The 22,283-nt window shown below is 43.6% G+C and overlaps 1 long non-coding RNA gene across 1 annotated transcript in view; it reads right to left on the minus strand.

Annotated features, from left to right (window-relative positions):
• Positions 1-11,970: 11,970 nt before the first annotated feature.
• Positions 11,971-22,283, minus strand: part of LOC149468043 (uncharacterized) — an 88,287-nt gene continuing 77,974 nt past the window's right edge. The window contains exon 3 of the long non-coding RNA XR_016311801.1: positions 11,971-12,279. This is a non-coding gene — a long non-coding RNA (uncharacterized LOC149468043). The remainder of the gene's footprint in view (positions 12,280-22,283) is intronic.

Consider the following 22,283-nt stretch of genomic DNA (forward strand, 5'->3'; position numbering starts at 1 on the left):
TCTGTGAGCTTGTTGGAAAAAGGTTTCAGATGAAGGTGGCAGGGTGTAGAGCAGTGGTTCTCTGTGGGTTGCGACCCCTTTTGGGGGTCGAAAGACCCTTTCACAGGGGTCACCTAAGACCATCGGAAAACACATATTTCCAATTTGTAAAGAGCAGCTACTGTGTAGAAAGCAGCAGTATTGGAGGTAAAACGACACTCATGAATTATAATTACTGGGTAAATAATTTTATGGTTGGGGGTCACCACAACATGAGGAACTGTATTAACCACCTCCTGTCCGGCCGTTGTATATAAACGGCGGGACGGTGGCAGTGCAGGATCAGGTGGGTGTTTATAAACGGCCTCCCCGCACCCTGCTTGTGCACACTCCCTGGGAGCATGCAGCACCGCGATCTGGTGCCCGCTGTGTCCTCCTTTGGACACAGTGGAACACCGATCGTTGGACGGGACCTCTGTACGAGGTCCCGATCATGTGATCGCTGATTGGCCAATCAGTGATCACATGCAGAGTAGTAAGCAAGATGTCATTGCTTACTACGTGTGAAATCTGTGAATGATCACAGAGGTCACATGGTACAAGGCTATTCAACAACAGCCTTGAACCATGTGACAAGCTGTGACCAATCACAGCTCACTCAATAGTTCTCAATGGCGGCATGAATGACACTGTACTGCTAGGGTGACAGTATGTAAAAATAAATAAATAAATAAAAAATAATATAAAAAAAATGTAAAAAAAATGATTAAAAATTATAATTTTTGGTTATAAACTAATTTGGGTTATATTTTTTTTACTAAAAATATAACGGAATACATTTTGGCCAAGATTTAAGATGAAATATTATTTATTTGCAAAATTTTATAAGGAAAAACACTTTTTTTCATTGCTTACTACGTGTGAAATCTGTGATCACAGAGGTCACATGGTACAGGGCTATTCACAACAGCCTTGAACCATGTGACAAGCTGTGACCAATCACAGCTCACTCAGTAGTTCTCAATGGCGGCAAGAATGACACTGTACTGCTAGGGTAACAGTATGTAAAAATAAATAAATAAAAAATAATATTAAAAAAATGTTAAAAAAATGATAAAAAATTATAATTTTTGGTTATAAACTAATTTGTGTTATTTTTTTATTTTACTAAAAATATAACGGAATAAATTTTGATTTAAGATGAAATATTATTTATTTGCAAAATTTTATAAGGAAAAACACTGTTTTTCAAACTTTTTGGACATTTTAATTTACATAGCAAAAAAAATAAAAATCCCAGCGGTGAATAAATACCACCAAAATAAAGCTTTATCTGTCTCAAAAAAATGCTAAAAAATTCATATGGGTGCAGTGTGGCATGACCGCGCAATTGTCATTCAAAATGTGATAGCGCTGAAAGCTGAAAATTGGCCTGGACTGGAAGGGGGTGAAAGTGTCCGGACTGGAAGGGGGGGAAAGTGTCCGGACTGGAAGGGAGTGAAAGTGTCCGGACTGGAAGGGGGTGAAAGTGTCCGGACTGGAAGGGGGGGAAAGTGTCTGGACTGGAAGGGGGTGAAAGTGTCCGGACTGGAAGGGGGGGAAAGTGTCCGGACTGGAAGTGGTTGAAAGTGTCCGGACTGGAAGGGGGTGAAAGTGTCCGGACTGGAAGGGGGGAAAGTGTCCGGACTGGAAGGGGGGGAAAGTGTCCGGACTGGAAGGGGGGGAAAGTGTCCGGACTGGAAGTGGGGGAAAGTGTCCGGACTGGAAGGGGGTGAAAGTGTCCGGACTGGAAGTGGGGGAAAGTGTCCGGAATGGAAGGGGGTAAAAGTGTCCGGACTGGAAGGGGGTAAAAGTGTCCGGACTGGAAGGGGGTGAAAGTGTCCGGACTGGAAGGGGGGAAAGTGTCCGGACTGGAAGGGGGGGAAAGTGTCCGGACTGGAAGGGGGGGAAAGTGTCCGGACTGGAAGGGGGGGGAAAGTGTCCGGACTGGAAGGGGGGGAAAGTGTCTGGACTGGAAGTGGGGGAAAGTGTCCGGACTGGAAGGGGGTGAAAGTGTCCGGACTGGAAGGGGGTGAAAGTGTCCGGACTGGAAGTGGGGGAAAGTGTCCGGAATGGAAGGGGGTAAAAGTGTCCGGACTGGAAGGGGGTGAAAGTGTCCGGACTGGAAGGGGGTGAAAGTGTCCGGACTGGAAGGGGGGGAAAGTGTCCGGACTGGAAGGGGGGGAAAGTGTCCGGACTGGAAGTGGTTGAAAGTGTCCGGACTGGAAGGGGGTGAAAGTGTCCGGACTGGAAGGGGGGGAAAGTGTCCGGACTGGAAGGGGGGGAAAGTGTCCGGACTGGAAGGGGGGGAAAGTGTCCGGACTGGAAGGGGAGGAAAGTGTCCGGACTGGAAGTGGTTAAAGGGTCGCGGCATTAGGAAGGTTGAGAACTACTGGTGTAGAGGAAATCTTTCCTGCATGCAGCTAACATCTCATCAGGCAGTGCCATAGAGGATTCCTCTTAGTCGCAACTAACCGAAAACAACAAAATGTGATATATTGCAGCTTACCAATCATTAGATGGAGTGGCTGCATTAGTTTTCTTTTCTTAGACTATTTCTGCTTTCACCTGGTGATCTGGCCAGTAACACACCTCCTGTATTAGGCTACGTTCACACTAGTTTTGTCAGCAGGCGTCAAACAGGAGTTTGGGAAGCCTTTTTAATGCTTCTCAAACGCCTTTGAAAATTCTGCACATGGCAGCACACAGTGCTATTCACACTAAAGCGTTAGCGTCGCGGCAAAACTGACGCCTCATGTTGAGTCAGGAGGAGCTGAAGCCTAAAATTTAAATTGAATAAAAGATAACGGTATAAAATTATAAAATTATAATTATATTGGGGTTCCTGCGGAAAGCTCCAGTGATGTCCTTTACTACCAGCTGGTACAGCGGGTAGTAAAGGACAGGGGTGGACTGACCATTCGAGCACTGCCCGAGGGCCCAGGGTCAGTAGGGGGCCCCATGAGATGCCCCTGGTACCTTTCATAGGCTTTTTTTGGTGTGGTTTGAGTTTGGGCAAGGACACAGGGGCCCCATGATTCCCTATTGCCCGGGGGGCCCATAAGCTGTCAGTCCGCCCCTGGTAAAGGACATCACTGGGTTCCGCAGGAACCCCAATATAGATGAATTTGGGTAGGTTCCATGTCCTGAAGCAAAGTATAATCATAGCCCTATAGTAATGGTGGAGAACAAGTTGGGAGTAGAAAGCTGATGTATCAAGTTCCTGCTACCCTATGTACATAACAAGCTTTTGCTTTATCGCCAGAAGAAGCTATGGCTTAATAGAGATGGCCAGGGGCAGACTGACCATTTGGGAACTCGGGCACTGCCTGAGGGCCCGGGGTCAGTAGGGGGCCCCATGAGATGCCCCTAGTACCTTTCATAGGCTTTTTTGGGCGTGGTTTGAGTGTGGGCAACGACACAGGGGCCCCATGATCCCCTATTGCCCGGGGGCCCCATGAGCTGTCAGTCCGCCCCTGGAGATGGCCATCCATTAAGGAGGCCTCTGGCTGGATTCCATTCGCACACACCAAGGGAGACGTCTCTGTAGCTGCCTACCACCCAGAGGAAGGAGAGTCCGTTAAAACGGCCCAACTCATCCATCCCATCCTGAGAGGGGGACCTCTGGTCATATTAATTACATGCATATTTAAAGATACGCATCTGGTGAGTGCGTATTTTTTACTATCATTTATTGACACGCCACTGAAGTTTGAAATCACCATCAACTTCTGTATCAAGCACCTTACCACGAACTGTCACTATTTTAGAATTATAAATTTATACCGTTATATTTTATTAAATTTTAAATACTCTTTAAGTGCTGCACTTTTATGAATTTTAGCTTTCATGAGGTTTTTACTTGGTTACCTTTATGTGCATTAGCTGCTAAACTATTTATTGCTCACTGATTATATATTTTATTGCAGGAGTTGAAGCCTCCCATTCAAGTCTATGGTGCTGCTCCTAAAACGCCTGGCAGACGTTTGTGGGGCGTTTGCTAGGCGGTTGTGGAACGTTAATACCATTTAACTTCATTAGAGGCGTTTGTGGTACGGTTTTAACACTTGGCAAACGCCTATCAACCGCCTCAAAACCGCGCATGGGGAATTTGGAGAGCATTTGAGGAGCATTAAAAACGAGCCCTTAGAGCGCCCCCCATGCTGGATGAAGGAGCACAGGGGGCAGCAGCATTGTCAGTCAGGGGGCAGAGGAGTGTTAGATATACTAGCAGATTTAGATACACTAACAAATTGAAGCTAATACTTGATAAGCAGTTATAGTAACAGTGTTGTTCCTTCTGGGATAAAGGTTTTACATAAATTATAAAAGTTACCGCTCTAAGCCCCCGTCAGTGGTAAATGGTTTGTCTCAACCCTCTAACTGCCACATACACAGGACAGCTTGACCTGTTGAAAAACAGACTTATACTTGATTCATGCTTACCCCAGGTTCCTACCTAAGTGTTTTCTGCAGTACAGTCCATTTACCATGATTTCCTATGGGACACATTCACATCTCCGCCTTTTCACCCGATGCGGTTTTTGGAAAGGGTCAGGGACTCTTTTAAATGAAAAAAGCAGCATTTTTGCTTCTATAGACTTCAATTGAAATGCTGCGGAAAAGCATGTAGTGCGTTTTTGCTGCATGTGTTACGCGTTTTTGATGTGTTTTTTGATGCGTTTTAATCAACCTAACGAAAAGAAAAAAAAACGCGTCAAAAACACATGTGCAAAATGAGCCACTAAAAGAACCGCAGAAACGGATCAAACTCAAACTGCATAGGTGTGAAGGTAGCCTAATGCGGTGCGGGAAACGCCACGGTCCCCATTCATTTCCAGCATCTCACTGAAATCACACTGCCCTTGTCATCTGCTGCGGGTGTCGATACAAAGTTAACAACACCCCAAACGCAGTGCATTTGCCTACACTGGAACGCATGGTACAAAACGACCATGCAAAACATGAATAGGCTCAAATCGCACCGCACTAAGCCCGGTTCACATATATGCGGCCGTGCGTGCTGCGTTTTGCGCAGGCACGAGAGCCCATTCATTTGAAAGGACTCTCGTGCCCCGTGACACGCAGGGAAGAAGTCCCGGCACTTCCTCTGAAAACGCAGCCCGCACGGGAACCTCAGTTCCCACTAGGTTGCGTTTTCCAGTGCGGGCGGCGTGCCATTATAACTAATGGCACCCGCCCGCGGGTCTGCATTTCTCTGTGCGGGTGGTGCAGCTGCACAGATTTTCATGTGGATCCGCAGTGACACCACCCACACAGATGTGAACCTAGGGTGAATCGCATGTGAATTGCACAGGAATGAGGTGCGATACCTGTGTGATTCCCATGAGGTCGCGTGGTGTGTGTCCCGCAGCCTGTTTCACCGGCCGTCCTGTGTTCCAGGAGGCTGGCATCTTCAGTGTGGGCACCTGGCTGTGATAGCTGGCGGATTCACAGCCGGGTACCCACTGCGCATGTGTGAGTAGCGCTGCACTTCATTAATGGTCCTGTAGTCTTCTGGGACCTGTCACGTGTCCCAAAAGACTACAGGGAGGGAGGGAGGACACCTTCTGCTTCTAGGCGAGCAGACCGAAAGTGGGAGCGGGTACCTGTCGAATTCGGATGCCAATCCTTAATGGGGAGCAGGGGAGCAGTCCTTAATGGAGGATTGGGGCTGCTCTGTTCAAAACCATTGCACATAGCAGGTAAGTATGACATGTTTGTTATTTTAGCAAAAAATAAATAAACAAGACTTTATAATCACTTGAAAACACTCCAGACGTTAATGATATGTTTCTGTCAAACAAAAAAAGTTTTTAAGATAAATGTTCCTCTAGTGAGAACCTGGAATTGGGCATCCATCTTCTACTAGCCACTCCTTGGTGCTGTCCACAGCCTGTGTTACCTAGTGCATAGAAGAACATAGAGAGGGCGCACCAACCTAGTGCATTAACTTACACTGTTTATTAAAAAAAAAAAAGAGGATATAGGTGATAAAAAAGACAAGCGCATCACAAATATCTAAATACAGAGTCTCCACAACCACTAAGCATACTACTACTATCCTGGGATCTGCAGACAGTGACAAGTTTCGAGGAGGGTCCTCCCTTCATCAGAGCTATACCTATTCTGAGAATTGCCCTCCCTCTGATCCATCTGCAACTACAGACATCACGGCGGTCACATGACCCTAAAACCCCGCCCCGACTCCCAGCTTCTGAAACCCATAAAGGGCTGGTAGGCGCCGGCGCCAAGGGATTAAGAAGAGGGTGCACGAAGCCCCTGAAATTCATTGGCTGTAGTTTATGGACCACCAATGTGAATAAAAACCCCAATGATCAAAAAGTATCCTTGAATACCACACAACAAGCCCCAGTAAGGAGATCTTTCTATGCCTGGTTTGCTCGGAGTCAAAACTTCTCCTATTTTGGAGGAACCTCACATTCGACATTCTTCATGAAGTAAATGAAAAATTCCAACAGGGAGACTGAGACAGATAATGACCAAAACATAATGGACACAAAATACATTATGGTACAAACATTAAGAATGCTTTCATAAATAGAAGTGGTAATAATTTATTTTTATCAATTAACAAAATGGATAGTAAATGAAAAGAAATCCAAATCAATATTTAGGGTGACGCCTTCAAAACAGCATCATTTCTTCTAGGTAGACTTGCGCACAGTTTTTGAAGGAATTCGGCAGGTAGGTTGTTCCGAACATCTTGGAGAACTAACCACAGATCTCCACAACCACTAAGCATACTATTACTATCCTGGGATCTGCAGACAGTGACGAGTTTCGAGGAGGGTCCTCCCTTCATCAGAGCTATACCTATTCTTAGAATTGCCCTCCCTCTGATCCAACTGCAACTACAGACATCACGGCAGTCACATGACCCTAAAACCCCGCCTCCCAGCTTCTGAAACCCATAAAGGGCTGGGAGGCGCCGGCACCAAGGGATTAAGAAGAGGGTGCACGAAGCCCCTGAAATTCATTGGCTGTAGTGTATGGACCACCAATGTGAATAAAAACCCCAATGATCAAAAAGTATCCTTGAATACCACCCAACAAGCCCCAATAAGGAGATCTTTCTATGCCTGGTTTGCTCGGAGTCAAAACTTCTCCTATTTTGGAGGAACCTCACATTCGACATTCTTCATGAAGTAAATGCAAAATTCCAACATGGTACAAACATTAAGAATGCTTTCATAAATAGAAGTGGTAATAATTTATTTTTATCAATTAACAAAATGGACGGTAAATGAACAGAAAAGAAATCCAAATCAATATTTGGGGTGACCACCCTTTGCCTTCATTTCTTCTAGGTAGACTTGCGCACAGTTTTTGAAGGAATTCGGCAGGTAGGTTGTTCCGAACATCTTGGAGAACTAACCACAGATCTCCACAACCACTAAGCATACTACTACTATCCTGGGATCTGCAGATAGTGATGAGTTTCGAGGAGGGTCCTCCCTTCATCAGAGCTATACCTATTCTGAGAATTGCCCTCCCTCTGATCCAACTGCAACTACACACACACACACACACACACACACTTTGTGTGTTTATACTCGGAGTGCATCTGAAACAGTTGATGAGATTAGTAGTTCAATTACCGACTTTACTTACAGTCTGCAGATATGTTTTTTAGTAAATGCAACTTTCAACATGTCAGCCCTAAGGTAAAGGAATAAAAAGCCACCATAAGTACCCCCAGTATGCACTGAACCTGACAGAAAATGCTATTTTTGTAGCTCAACAACCGCAATGAAAAAAGCCTCTACGCCTTGAAAATAGAATGCCACATCTCAGTACAGCTCCCTGATCATCACTTGTGATGACAGAAATCAGAATACCCCATGTCCCATCGGAGGTTAAATGTCAGCTAAGTAAATGCATTACTTAGAGACGAACAGCGGTTTGGTGTTCAATATCCTGAAATATTCAGCACGTCTCTTCTCAAAAAGTAAACTGCGATTCAGATTTAATGAAGTATTTTACCTGGTAAGAAGCTCATGCGGAGCGGCGAGGATGGGAATGAATACTACAAAACTCACTGCCACAGGATTGGAAAAGTGTTTGCAGCCAACAGGAATGTTTTTATTCTTCCATGATAAACATTTCTAAACTAGAGTAAAGCGGAATGTGTTGAGCATACTCATTCTAAATCAATTGTAGTTTTCATAGAAATTCTCAATGTAAGAGGCTGTATGAGCCTCGCTGGATTTCTCTGCGTGTTGGATTACGTCTCATCCTCGCCTCCCAAAATAGATGTCAAAGTAAGGATCACTGTATACAAGGTGACAGTTTGTTTATTGCTAATGGAAACACAGAAAGACATGAAGTTGCTTCAAAATGTTTTGGCAACGGTTTCCCTCCTGGTAACAATAATATATAATTGTTCAATCTCCCAAGGGAAAGGAGCAAAGTCATCAGAGGCATAATAAAACAAGTAAATCCTTTATTTGGCATTAACATAATGAACATGTATGTACTGCGTGTAAAAATGAAGTTTGTTACCAATTTGACTCAGACCACCCAAAACCAATACTTCAATTTTCAGTGAATGATGAAACACGTGCCATCTAAGGACACCTCTCTGGTTGTCAGGAATGGACTGGCCAGCTATGGTGGGACTCACCTGCCTTTTGATCTGCAGTACCAGGGCTGGCCAGCGGGTGTTCCCAGCAATCAGAGACTCAACTTTGCAGCCAGCTAACACCTGTAACTGATTATGCTGGGGTATTTAAGGGATGGCCAGACCCACAGACTCTGCCTTGGTGTGTGTTTGTCCTGGGCCCTGCATCCTGTTTCTGTCCTGCATCCTGTTTCTGTCCTGCATCCTGTTTCTGAACCGCTGCTGACTTCTCCTGCTCTGATCCCGGCTCGCTCCTGACCATCCCTCTGTCTGACCCTCTGTACCACGCTGCTTGCTACCTGTTCTGATCCCTGGCTTGTGACCCTGACCAATCTCCGCTTGCTCCCCCTGTACCTACCTGCCCTATTGATATTGACCCGGCCTGCCTGACGACGCTTGCTTGTATGTACTGTTATCTGTGGGTGGTTTGGTTGGGTTTGTTTGCACTGTATTATGTTTAGTATTGCACTGCGTTTATGTTTGTATTGTTAGTGTTAATAAATTATATTGTTTATAACATATCTGAGGTCTGCGTTTCCCTGCGTCAGTCACACATCTCTGGTCACACCTGGGAGCCCTGACACTGGTGCTCCAGTAGAGAAGATTTTTGTCACAAGCAGCCACCGACACCGGAAGAAGCTCCAAATCGTAAGGATTATTCTTCCGTGCCCAATGGTCTCATGCTTGCTATGACATCTAGGGGTTGATTTACTAAAACTGGAAAGTGCAAAATCTGGTGCAGTTGTGCATGGGAGCCAATCAGCTTTTTTTTTTCTTTTTTTTTTTAATAAATGTTTATTAGTTTATCAATTCATATACAAATCACGTTCACATTTCTATTAAAAAGACATTCAAACAATATCTTCCTATTTGCAAAAATTATTTAAATCCCTTACCTTGACCCTCCCTCTTCCCCCTCCCCCTTCCTCAGCCTCCCGCCCCCCATCCCACCCCACCCCCCTCTCTCCCACTCTGCGTTTTCTCTCTTCTCCTTTAAACCATCCATTTCTATTATTTCTAAATCCATTTCTAGATCCATTTCTAGGGGTATTATATCTTCATATATTTCACTCTTTCTCTATATTCTTCCCACTTTTTCCACTTTGTATTATACATCTCCATCTTATCTATATGCATGTAATACAGTTTTTCTGTCCCACAGATCTGATTCATTCTACCCATCCAGTCCACCTCTTTTTTTTTCCAAAACCTAGGTATCAAGCTCTTCACTGCGGTCAAATAATGCCATATCCCTGAGAACTTATATGATTTCACTGAAAATTCTGTGATATGGAGAAGATATATCTCTGGGTCTAATCCTATGTTAAATTTAGTGATTTTCCTTATTAAATAAACTATTTTCCGCCAAAACACCTGTATTTCTGAACACTCCCACCATATATGATACCACGTGCCCACCTCTCCACAGCCTCTCCAACACAACTGTGAGATTTCCCCTTTCAATTTATGCTCTACATTAGGTGTGATGTGCCATCTCATCAAACACTTATAATTTATTTTTACTTCCCTCATACTAATATTTTCGTGAATTAATCTAAGCATTTTCCTTTGCTCCTCCTCATCTATTTCTATTCCCATATCTCTTTCCCATTTCTCTATATATATTGGTTTTGTGTCAGTGTCTAATTCCATTAATATCCTGTGTATTTTTGCAATTCCGTGTCTCCCATTTCCCCGTGTCTCCAGTATTCTCTCAAATGGATTCCACTCTTTTCTAGTTCTTATAGGCTTTGGAAGACTCTCAAAAAAGTGTTTTAATTGATAATATTGTAATCTATCCATCTTATTGAAAACTTCTCCCTTTTTTTCCTCCATCTCTTTATATGATCCAAATTTGGAGCCAATCAGCTTCTAACTTCAGCTTGTTCAATTACGTTTTGGCAATAAAACCTGGAAGCCGATTGGTTTCTATGCAGAGCTGCAACCAGATTTTGCTCTCTCCAGTTTTAGTAAATCAAACCTCTAACGTCCTCAATCTCTTCATAGTGAGCGCACGCAAATGTGCGGCCTCTCGGCGTCTGGTCATTGACGCCAAGCGGCCGCACATTTGTGTGCAATTAAAAAAAACATGTGCTGAGAGTGCGTGCCTTGCGTGCTCCCAGCATACATGTCCGTTCTCACGGAAAGGTCCCGATCTCCTCTTGTGATGGGGACCTTTCCCAATCATGTGACTGCCGTGACAGCGAATCACAGCGGTCACATGACCTTAAAACCCTGCCCTGCCTCCCGGCTTCTGAAACCCTTAAAGGGTCAGGAGGTGCCAGCTCCAAGGGGTTAAGAAGAGGGTGCACTAAGCCCCTGAAATTAATTGGCTGTAGTTTATTATTATTATTATTATGCAGTATTTATATAGCGCCAAAGGGTATGCTCAGCGCTGTACAGTAGCAAGGGGGACATAACATGAGACAAGACAGTAACAATACAATACACGAGGGGTTCGAGGGCCCTGCTCTTTCGAGCTTACAATCTAGGAGGGAGGGGAAGGTGGCACAGGAGGAGATGGCTGTGGGGGATGGAGTGGTGGGTGGAGTGGAGGAGGTTAGTTGTTAGGTGAGGTCGGGTGTTAGGTGAGGTTGGGGTAGGCTTCCCTGAAGAGGAGGGTTTTCAGGGTGCGCCTGAAGGTGAGGAGGGTAGGTGACAGTCTGATGGATTGGGGTAGGGAGTTCCAGAGGATGGGGGAAGTCCTGGAGAAGTCCTGCAATCGGGCGTGGGAGGAGTAGACCAGGGAGCTAGAGAGCAGGAGGTCCTGTGAGGAGCGGAGGGCACAGGTAGGGTAGTATCTGGGTATCAGGTCAGTTATGTAGTTCGGGGGCGGCATTGTGAATGGTCTTGTAGGTCAGGGTTAGCAGCTTGAACTTGATGCGTTGGGCAATCGGGAGCCAATGAAGGGATTGGCAGAGGGGGGAGGCAGATGTGGAGCGCTTGGTGAGGTGGATGAGTCTGGCCGCTGAGTTTTAGTTTATGGACCACCAATGTGAATAAAAACCCCAATGATCAAAAAGTCTCATTGAAAGTCACACAACAAGCCCCAGTAAGGAGATCTTTCTATGACTGATTTACTTGGAGTCAAAACTTCTCCTATTTTGGAGGAACCTCACATTCGGCATTCTTCATGAAGTAAATGCAAAATTCCAACAGGGAGACTGAGACGGATAATGACCAAAACACAATGGACACAAAATACATTATGGTACAAACATTAAGAATGCTTTCATAATAGAAGTGGTAATCATTTATTTTTATCAATTAACAAAATGGACGGTAAATGAACAGAAAATAAATCCAAATCAATATTTGGGGTGACCACCCTTAGCCTTCAAAACAGCATCATTTCTTCTAGGTAGACTTGCATACAGTTTTTGAAGGAACTCGGCAGGTAGGTTTTTCCGAACATCTTGGAGAACTAACCACAGATCTTCTGTGGATGTCAGTTACCTCAAAACTTTCTATCTCTTCATGTAATCCCAGACAGACTCCATGATGTTTAGATCAGGGCTTTGTGGGAGTCAAACCATCACTTCCAGGACTACTTGTTCTTCTTTACACTGAAGATAGTTCCTAATGACATTGGCTGTATGTTTGGGGTCGTTGTCCTGCTGCAGAATAAATTTGGGGCCAATCACTTGATGGCATGGTATGACTAATAAGTATCTGCCTGTATTTCTCAGCATTGAGGAGACCATTATTCCTGACCAAACCATCAACTCCATTTGCAGAATTGCAACCCGAAACTTGGAGGAGGAACCTCCACCATGCTTCACAGTTGTCTGAGGACACCCATTATTGTACCGCTCTCCAGCCCTTTGGCAAACAAACTGCCTCCTGCTACAGCCAAATATTTGACATTTTGAATCATTAGTCCAGAGCACCTGCTGACATTTGTATGCACCCCAGTTCCTATGTTTGCCTGCATAGTTGAGTCACTTAGTCTTGTTTCCATGTCGGAGGTATGGCTTTTTGGCCACAATTCTTCCATGAAGAACACTTCTGGCCAGACTTCTCTGGACAGTAGATGGGTGTACCTGGATCCAACTGGTTTTCATCAGTACAAAGCTGATGGCACTGCTGGATATCTTCCAATGTCCAAGGAAAATACGCATAGTGTCTTTGTGTGAAGGCATCTTGGTAGAGGCAGCGCTTTGCTTCCTCATGTTAAAGCTGTCCCCTTGATAAATGGTAGAGTAATATTCAATGAGCAGCTGATGCATTTTAGAAGGCACATATCCACAGAGACAGTGAATCAAAAGCAGGAAGCTCTTTGCACTCTCAGGTACAGCTTCCCCTCCAGCAAGGATAACAATGAGCAGCACGGTAGCGATATCACTAAAGTTCACTCCAAATCCCATGAGACTAGTGGCAGCAGTGCTTTAGATGATATCACACTGCAGATACACAGCAAGGAGGCTACAGAACAAAAATGCCTAGGCACTAGAATTGTTCTGCTTTTTTGTAGTAGGCCTTTAAGTATATTTTTCAGGATTCAGCGGTTTTTCATGCTCCCTATACCATAACCAAACTTCACTTTTTGAGTTCAGGGCCTCTTTAAGAGCACGCAAATGGACCGCAGAGAATGTAATGAACTTGCATATATGAGTATGGAGATACAGAGGATGCTGATGTTACTGGACAAGACACTTCACTGCATGTTACACTTTCAGACAAGCAAACTGAATACAAGGAGCTGGCGGTGAGGAAGGAGCATGAGCAGCAATGCTTTAATGCTCTCAAAATTTTTTTTTTTTTTTCTTAAATGATGAACAGACTCGGTGTTAAGTAACAACGTGCCACTTCTATCTTTTCACAGCAATGTGCCACTATCTTTTTTTTCAGTAAGAACACCACTTTATAAACTTGCCCCCTCATGCAGGCTGCAGTGTGAAAGCATTCTACAACTGTCATGACTCATTGGGGAAAAGTGATGAAGCTTGTGGCTGAACAGATGCATAAAATGTCACTCGCTTCGGGCATCATGTCACAAGGGACTGTGCGCTTGATTCACTGCGGCTACCCCTGTGCACTTGCTTCATTGCGACTGCCCCTGGTCACAGAGGGGCATAAACACTTTCCAACTAATGTTATGTGTAGCAAGGTGCTTCATTCAGGTACACTTCTTCAAGTGTTCCCTGTGCAGGTAAAGATGAACTCTATGCAAGCAGTTAAATACAGATGTGTAAGTTTTAATTCTGTTCAGCTAGTCCTATGACCCAGGCATCCCTGGGCTAAAGTGAAGATAGAGTTCGGGTCATTAGGTAATTAAATAGTTATTGGTAATATTTAAAAATAAGATTTTTTTCACTTAAAAATTTTTTGAAGTCCATTGAGGGCCACGTTACGGTAAAAATATTTTACAACGTGGGTTATACTGCCACCTACAGGAGGTTCAGACACAGGCAAACAAAAAGTGTCATCCCTCAAGTTTTGTGAGCAAGTGGTACCTAAGGTCCAACACGAGGGAAGAAGGCCTGTGGCCCTCAATGGATTTTTACAGTACATACAGAAATCTAATTTTTTTTATTGTCTATTGAGTTTTAATTCTGTTCAGCTAGTCCTATGGCCCAGGCATCCCTTCTCAGACAGCAAAGCTGGGTCCCTAATCTCCAGTACAAATAAATGAACACCTTAGTCAAAGACCTGCCCCCAATCTACTGACTGCACAATGAAGGAGCAGCAGAACACAGAGTAGGTCAGTCCTGTGCACTTCCCTCCTGCTGTCAAAAATACAACATAAAAAAGTCTGAATGAGTTCAGAGTGCAGTTCTGCCTACGACTCTACGCTGGATTGCTAAAAGCTAAAGTGAAGATAGAGTTCGGGTCATTAGGTAATTAAATAGTTATTGGTAATATTTAAAAATAAGATTTTTTTCACTTTAAAATTTTTTGAAGTCCATTGAGGGCCACGTTATGGTAAAAATATTTTACAACGTGGGTTATATTGCCACCTACAGGAGGTTCAGACACAGGCAAACAAAAAGTGTCATCCCTCAAGTTTTGTGGGGAAAGTGGTACCTAAGGCCCAACACGAGGGAAGAAGGCCTGTGGTCCTCAATGGATTTTTACAGTACATACAGAAATCTAATTTTTTTTTATTGTCTATTGAGGGACACGGGATCATAGACATATCTGGACATGTGGGATATCCAACAGCGGTTAAACTGAGGGATGGGCTATCAACCGAAAGATCCTACAGATGCAGAATCTTACTTCAAGAGTAGGAAAAGGAACCAAGGCCTGAACAATGGCGTGATGGAGACAAGTAAACAAATATGGAGATAATCAGCATTAAGATGATGACACCATGAATTAGCCTGGTGTTCCAGACCAGGACAGATAATTTCAGGGGGAAAAAACAAGAACATGCAAGAGCAATGAAACCTCAACCAGCAGAGAGGAGGACAACCAGTCACCCATCTTAAGAACAAAAATAAGGTAGAACAACAACTACTTCAAATGGAGAATAACTCAACAAAGAAACAAAATGCCTAAGCCTACCAAACCTACCACTTCAAGAAAAGAAGTGGGGACAAACAAGGTACAGTTGTGTTCAAAATAATAGCAGTGTGTTGAAAAAGTGAAGAAAGCTCAAAATCCTTCTAATAGCTTTTATTTCCATCCACACAAATGCATTGGGAACACGACACATTCTATTCCAAATCAAAACATGAAGAAAAATAGATCAAATTTGTGTTGTCCCTCTAAAAAAATTGAAGAAAAGTGAATATTAGACGGTTCAAAAAAATTGCAGTGTTTGTATTCTTCTTTACAAACTCAAACATTCACTATATAGACTGAAAAATGTTTGAAGATTTTGCTTTCCTTTGAATGACTTCATGAATATTTGGTTGTAGTCGCACTGTTTCTGAGAACTGCTGTACATCTGTGTTGCATGGAGTCACCCAACTTCTGGCCCCTGTGATCAGGTATTCCAGCCCAGGATGATTGGACCACATTCCACAGTTCTTCTCTATTTCTTGGTTTTGCCTCAGAAACGGCATTTTTGATGTCACCCCACAAGTTTTCTATTGGATTAAGATCCGGGGATTGGGCTGGCCACTCCATAACGTCAATCTTGTTGGTCTGGAACCAAGATGTTGCACGTTTACTGGTGTGTTTGGGGTCGTTGTCTTGTTGGAACACCCATTTCAAGGGCATTTCCTCTTCAGCATAAGGCAGCTTGACCTCTTCAAGTATTCTGATGTATTCAAACTGATCCATGATCCCTGGTATGCGATAAATAGGCCCAACACCGTAGTATGAGAAACATCCCCATATCATGATGCTTGCACCACCATGCTTCACTGTCTTCACAGTGTACTGTGGCTTGAATTCAGTGTTTGGGGGTCGTCTGACAAACTGTCTCCGGCCACTAGACCCAAAAAGAACAATCTTATTTTCATCAGTCCACAAAATGTTGCGCCATTTCTCTTTAGGCCAGTCAATGTGCTCTTTGGCAAATTGTAACCTCTTCAGCACACGTCTTTTTTCCACCAGTGGGACTTTGCGGGGGCTTCTTGCAGATAGCTTGGCTTCACATAGGCGTCTTCTAATTGTAACAGTACTCACAGGGAACTTTACACCTTCTTTCATCTTCCTGGAGCTGATTGTTGGCTGAGTCCGCGCCATTTTGGCTAATCTTCTATCCATTGGAATGGTAGTTTTTCGCTTTCTTCCACGTCTTTCAGGTTTTGGTTGCCATGTTAAAGCATTTGCGATCATTTTAGCTGTGCAGTCTATCATTTTCTGCACTTCTTTATATGTTTTCCCCTCTCCAATCAACTTTTTAATCAAGGTACGCTGTTCTTCTGAACAATGTCTGGAACGACCCATTTTCCTCAGAATTTCAGAGAGAAATGCACTGTAACCAGCATGTACAACATTTGCTGCCTCCCTTCCTTAAATAAGGGCAATAATTGCCACATGTTTTTCAAAGAATGAATGACCTCACTAATAGAACTCCACACTGCTATTATTTTGAACACGCCCCTTTCAATGAGTGATTCAATGACACAGAATCAGCAGCATGCATGTCATGACTGTTGGGTCTGTTGGATTTCTATTACTCTACCACACCTGCTAGTAAATTATTTGCCATGTAGAAATATCATTTCTACCAAAAACAGTGACTGATCCGGTTAGTGATGTCTGACTGCTATTATTTTGAACACAACTGTATATCTATAAATAAACAACCAACCATTAAATGGTAACACACCCTGAACCCCCGAGTTAAGGGAGAGGGAACTCCAAATATAAAGGATGTCATCTGAGAGAAAAGTACTCCCTAAAGAGACAGGTATGGATACTAGATCCCTTTGAATGGGAAATCTTAATTGGTGAGAGGGATACTAATCCTGAATCCTTTAAAGGTAGAAGAAAAGGTTATCAACAACACCTATATAAAAAGGTAGGCAGAAGTGAGGATGCAATGTATTGCCAAAATGCTGTACAAAGACAATAGAAGCAATAGAAGCAGTTCACAGCCAAATAGGAGTTGAAGATGCAATAGCCAAACTAAAACCTGCCTGACTGAGTATTGATGATGTGACTCAAGGAATCAGAAACAAATTGGTCTTGTAAAGTGCAGAATCCACCATAGAGATTCTATTGTTAGGAAATCCCCCTATGTGCTCTTAGTTAAAAATAAGTGCGAAAAATAACAGTAAGAGGAACTATCTTCAGGGAGCCTGGCCCCATGAAGACCTCTGAATTTACAATATCTTACAAAGAGAAGTGTACAGTAGAACAAAAGGGTGTGCAGTCTGTAGACCCCATGTGGAGGCATAGAATTTATAAGTGAAGATGCTTTCTTTTGAGAAGGAAGACAGCCCACTAACTGGAAGGCCACTGTTAAAGTCGGGAACAGATGCAGAAATCTGAAAAATTGTCTGCCAACACAGACTCGAAAAGTATGGAGGGATAGGACAGTTCCCACTCTGGTTACAGCAAGATAAAGGGAGAATCGCAAGGGGTAGAGGGATAGCCCAAGATAAGGGGTCCATGGGGAGAGGAGATAATAGATTGTTCCAGACATTCCCTGAAAAGGGGAACTGGAAGAATGTGATGCATTTAATGAAAGTAGACAATGAAGCCTCTATTGCAGGAACTGTGAGAGTCAAGGACATGAAGACCATGAAGACCTTTGAATTTATAATATCCTACAAGAGGAAGTGTACAGTAGAACAAAAGGGTGTGCAGTCTTTAGACCCCCTGGGGGAGGTATAGAATTTATAAGTGAAGATGCTTTCTTTTGAGAAGGAAGACAGCCCACTAACTGGAAGGCCTCTCCCTGTTCAAGTAGAGAACAGATGCAGAAATCTGAAAATTGTCTGCCAACACAGACTCGATAGGACAGTTCCCACTCTGGCTAAAGCAAGATAGAGGGAGAATCGCAAGGGGAAGAGGGATAGCACAAGATAAGGGGTCCGAGAGGAGAGGAGATCCTAGATTATTCCAGAGGTTCCCTAAAAAAGGGCACTGGAAGAATCTGATGCATTTAATGAGAGTAGACAATGAAGCCTCTTTTGCAGGGACTGTGGGGGTCAAAGGCACTGACTCATTTAAGTGAGGGCGCCTTAGGAATTCCACCATAGGGAAGCAAAGAAAAAGGTGGCAGTAGATAGGATCTAACAGTGGAAAGCAAAAACAAGGGAAAAGTGAAATTGATTTCTATAGAACTAGGAAATCACAAAATTCCTACAGTGATAGGGCTTGAAGGTGACCAAGCGAAAGGAGTACTTTGTAACTTAACGGGTTAGTTCCCTCGTATCTGTGCAGTGCTTCTGGGGAGCACCAGATCATTTCACTGTGATCATGATGACCAATCAGAATCAATTTGGCCCTTTCCCTAAAGGGTTGAACAGGGAAGAAAGAAAAGAGCGAAGATTTAAAATCCCCAGACGTCTGGACTGGCTACGTGGGCGTGGACAGCTCAGGATCACTGGAGGTAAGTACAACGGTGACCAGGGTTAGGGTGTAAGTTGTTAGTTAACCTTTACATTTAGTTCTGTAAAGGTCAACTAACACTTTAATGGAAAAGGAGAACCCTTTGAAAAAAAAGTGTTTTAAGAAATGGAATACACTCTCAGAGAAAAATTCCCCCTGGAGTATGGATCAGAGATCTCAGAGTGCAGGGAGCAATTGTTTACAAAAGCACAAAGGGATGAAACAATGCCAGAAGAGGGAGTAAAATAAAGATGCTTAATTTGAAAAATTACAATGAGCATACAGGAGAATCCAAAGAATCAAAAATCTGCTAGGATACAAGGTAATAAAGACACAAAATGACATTTATGCAGCCTCCACAAGGAAAAGTAAGGTGGTACTTTCACATAGGGGGTGAGTATATTCAACAGAATATTTTTGGTCATGAAATCTGCTGTTTGGGAGGGAGTAGGTTGTGAACATCTATGAGGTACTGGTAAAAAAGCAGAAGAAAGGGAATGTCCTGCCCCATCTACAGACCTTCTGGCCAGTAGAAAGAGTGCACTCAAACCATCTGAGGAATCCGGAATTGCTTTGCTCTAGACTAGGGTTTCTCAACCAAGCTTCCTTTAGAGGTTTCTAGGGGTTCCTTGAGAAATGAGCAATTTCTGCCTCTCAGATACAGTAAGTTCCCACTGACATCAATTATCTTTTAGCTATCTTTACAGGGGAAATATTTCCCCAATGACCACAAGTGTAAGGAACTATCTTCTCACTGATCATCACACTAATGTACCATGAGTTGTAGATAGATATAGTCAATTTTAGTGGGGGTTCCCTGAGACTCAAAGGTTTAGAAAGACTGCCCTAGACAGAGCCCAAAAGACATTTACCTATAACGGTTGAGTAAATTAAATGTTCCTTTTGGGAATACTTTGCCTTGTGAAGGACAGAATCCAAGTACTATTGAAGAAGCAGATGAAGAATGGGTTTGTTGCCCCATCTACAGACCTTCCGGCTAAAGTAGGTGTACAATCTGACCATCAGAGATACTCGAAATTACATTTCCTAGGAGAAAAAAATCTTCCCTTACAAGGGTGAGTAAATTAAATGTTCCTTTTAAGAATTTTAGGTCTGCCAGGCATGAAGCCAAAGCATCCTACACAAGTGGACAGACATTACGGCCAAGCAAGACACAAACCTACATGCTTGCAAGCAGGGGCGGACTGACCATTTGGAAACTCGGGCACTGCCCGAGGGCCCGGGTCAGTTGGGAGCCCCATGAGATGCCTCTGGTACCTTTCTCATAGGCTTTTTTGAGTTTGGGCAAGGACACAGGGGCCCCATGATCCCCTATTTCCCAGGGGCCCCATGAGATGTCAGTCCACCCCTGCTTGCAAGAGACCATCTCAGCAGCATCAAAGTGCTTTAGACATTTGTTTGACAAGCTCCTGGGTATGAGGGATTGACTTTGAGATCTAGTGGTCTCTTGGACATGGATGCGCAAATCTGGATAATCATCAGTACAGGTCACACCGTTACACCAGATAACTGAGACAGATCTTAGGATAGAATCCAACTGATAGCCAATGAAATCCCCAAAGGTAAGGACATCATTAGCATGTTTGATGGTATGTTTGTTAAGGTGGATGACTGCAGCATCTACAATGGGCAGAGACCACTTATCAACAAATTACCAGTCAAATAAAAATCGCTCGTTCACATTATCAGAAGGGAGCCATGGCTTCACATGTTGTTTTCAGTCCTCATACAGTGTCAGGAATGGACTTGCCAATAATGGTGGGACTCACCTGCCTTGTGGGCTGCAGTACCAGGGCTGGCCAGTGGGTGCTCTCAACAACCAGAGGTTCACTTCGGCAATTAGCCATCACCTGGGGCTGATTGCAGGTGGTGTATTTAAGGGATGGCCAGACCTGCAGTCTGTGCCTTGGTGTGTGTTTTTCCATGGGCCCCTGTACCTTGTAACCTGCATTCCTGTTCCTGTCCCTGCCTGACTTGTTGCCGACCCTGCCTGATCCTGACCTCTGCTGACTTCTCCTGTTTGATCCCTGGCTTGTGACCCTGACCATTCTCTCCGCCTGCTCCTCCTGTACCTACCTGCCCGATAGTTATCGACCCGGCCTGCCTGACTACGTTGTGCTCTATATGTGTATGTACCTGTGTATCTTTATCAGTTTAGGTTTGGGTTTGTTTCACCTTGTTGTATGTATTTGTGTTAGCTTGGAGTTTGGTGCACTGCGTTTATATTTGTATTGTTAGTCTTAATAAATTGTCTTATTTATAACATATCTGAGGCCTGCATTTCCCTGTGTCAGTCCACACACTTCTGGTCACACCCGCATCCCTGACATACAGAAAGGTTTTACAAACAGAATGTAATGGGAAGGTCTCTGTAGCAACAGCTTTAAAAGAACCAATGGCTGTAACAGCAAGCTGATCCTCTAAGTGCAGGTTAGAATACACTTGCTGAACTTGCTGAAATACAGGCTCTTTGGGAGATGTCTGTGAAGCCTCTGAATCATAGATGGTAATAGAGGCCTCAGGAAATGAGTGGTGAACAGCATTATGGAAGCAGAACGGGTACATTAGAAATCAACTGTATAAGTTTTGGGATGTGTGGACAGGCTGGACGCATTATTCTGAAGCGATCCCAGATGATTGAGAATTTGTGTGGATATGTGAGTTGATGGTCTTACCCTGCCAGCATATTAGCTTTGATTAGGTTTGCTCTTTTTTCTTCCTTTTATCTTCTTTTATTGCCCTCTTGTAGGCATAGAGCTACAGGCCTCCTCATTGTGCAACCCAATTTCCTTTGCACACCTGGATGTGATCCCCTTTAATTTGCTGTGGGAATATTTCCCCAGGAATTCTTTTCTCAGATTTTTGAGTGTATTTTTTGTTTTTTGAGTTCTGTGTTGTATCCCGTGAGGTACATGTGTCACATGCAGTGGATACCTTACTAAAGATTTATTGTATGCTCCTGATATTAACCCGCTGTTACTTAAATGACTGCATTATATACGCTGACTATACACACTGGGTCATATTTCAACTGGCAACCAATTCTGCATTGTAACTGCATATTATCATTATGCGTTCTTGTGACCTCACAAAGTCTTCTACATTACATATTTTAGGTTAATTGTGATCCTTTTTTTTTTTTTTTTGCACAGTAAAATATTATTAAATATCAGATTATAAAAAATAGGGGTCTCAGGTAAATGTAGGGGTGGGGGCACAATAGCAGGCTCTGTTGTACGATGTGCCAGAAGCAGATTGTTGCATTACTTGCACAAATACCAATACAAAATCCAAAGTAAATATAAAAGGACTTGTGGAAGCATCTGATGTCCCAACCTAATGCTGTGGAGCTCTACAAGACTCCGGGGAGGACAACCCTATAGTAATGGGTTTCCCAGGAGCTGTAGTGCAAGCTTCAGTCCCTTCTGGGAAAAAACAAAAATTGCTCTCATCGACAATAGAGAAGTATGGACTGACGTTACCAGGGGCGGATTGACAACTCATGGGGCCTCCGGGCAATAGGGGATCATGAGGCCCCTGTGTCCTTGCCCAAACTCAAAAAAGCCTATGAAAAAGGAACCAGGGGTATCTCATGGGGCCTACAAAAAAGGGGGGGTTTGTGAAAAGAGATTCACAGAAA

The sequence above is a fragment of the Staurois parvus genome, unplaced genomic scaffold (genome assembly GCF_062004578.1).
Source record: "Staurois parvus isolate SC_StPar_1 unplaced genomic scaffold, SC_StPar_1.0 ptg000095l, whole genome shotgun sequence".
Taxonomy (NCBI): Eukaryota; Metazoa; Chordata; class Amphibia; order Anura; family Ranidae; genus Staurois; species Staurois parvus.